At 43.6% G+C, this 935-nt stretch overlaps 1 non-coding gene across 1 annotated transcript; it reads left to right on the top strand.

Moving 5' to 3' along the window:
• The first annotated feature begins 677 nt into the window (after positions 1-677).
• On the top strand, positions 678-868 carry LOC115284713. The gene has a single exon (XR_003905322.1). It is a non-coding gene; the product is annotated as a U2 spliceosomal RNA (small nuclear RNA).
• The last annotated feature ends 67 nt before the right edge of the window (positions 869-935 follow it).

The raw sequence follows: 935 nt of genomic DNA, 5'->3' as shown, positions 1-935 counted from the left end.
AGAGAGCCCAACATGGGGCTCGATCCCACGAACTGTGAGATCATGATCTGAGCTGAAATCTCACTTAACTGACCAAGCCACCCAGGTGCCTATACTTCAGAAATTTAAATGAAAACTATTATCTGGCTAAGTGAGCTCTTTTACCATAAATATTTTATGGTAAAATAGGGTAATGTAAGGTGCAGCTAGAATTGAGTAGCAATTTATATAAGTTCTCAAATTGAGATAAATTAAAATACTAGATAGTCTCATAACATCCATACAACCAAACAGATTCAGTGTTGGCTCCAAAAAGAAATGGAGTAATAGTGCCATGTTGTATATATTTCTGCCGTATTGCTTGTTATCAGCATAAGAATTTGGCCAAACTTTTAGTTACTGAACCATCTCTGTTAGAGCCCCTTTCATTTGGAATTTGGGTAACATGATGTTTGTTTGTATTTTTCTTGTTTATCCGTTCAGTCAAGAAATAGTATTGAGGTGCCTGGGAGGCTCAGTCGGTTAAGTATCAGACTCTTGATTTTGGCTCAGGTCATGGTCTCCTGGTGAGTGAGCTCAAGCCCCATGTGCGGCTCTGTGCTGATTGTGCAGAGCCTGCTTGGGATCCTCTGTCTTCCTCTCTCTGCCCCTCTCCTGCTCGCTCTCTCTCTTTTTCTCTCTCAAAAGAAGTAAACTTAATCGCTTCTCGGCCTTCTGGCTAAGATCAAGTGTAGTACCTGTTCTCGTCAGCTTAATATCTGACGCGTCGTCTATTATGGGACAGTATATTATTTGAATTTTTAGAGCCGGGAACTGGACTAGGAGCTTGCTCCATCCACTCCACACATCGCCCTGGTATTGCAGTGCTTCCAGGAGCGGTGCCCACCCCGCTTCTCTCCTAGGCGGGTCTCCCAAAAGTAGACGCTGGTCTTTGCTGGGCTTTGCTGGGCTTTGCT

Source organism: Suricata suricatta, unplaced genomic scaffold, assembly GCF_006229205.1.
Source record: "Suricata suricatta isolate VVHF042 unplaced genomic scaffold, meerkat_22Aug2017_6uvM2_HiC HiC_scaffold_16612, whole genome shotgun sequence".
NCBI lineage: Eukaryota > Metazoa > Chordata > Mammalia > Carnivora > Herpestidae > Suricata > Suricata suricatta.
This window is presented reverse-complemented; position numbering and strand designations above follow the sequence as displayed.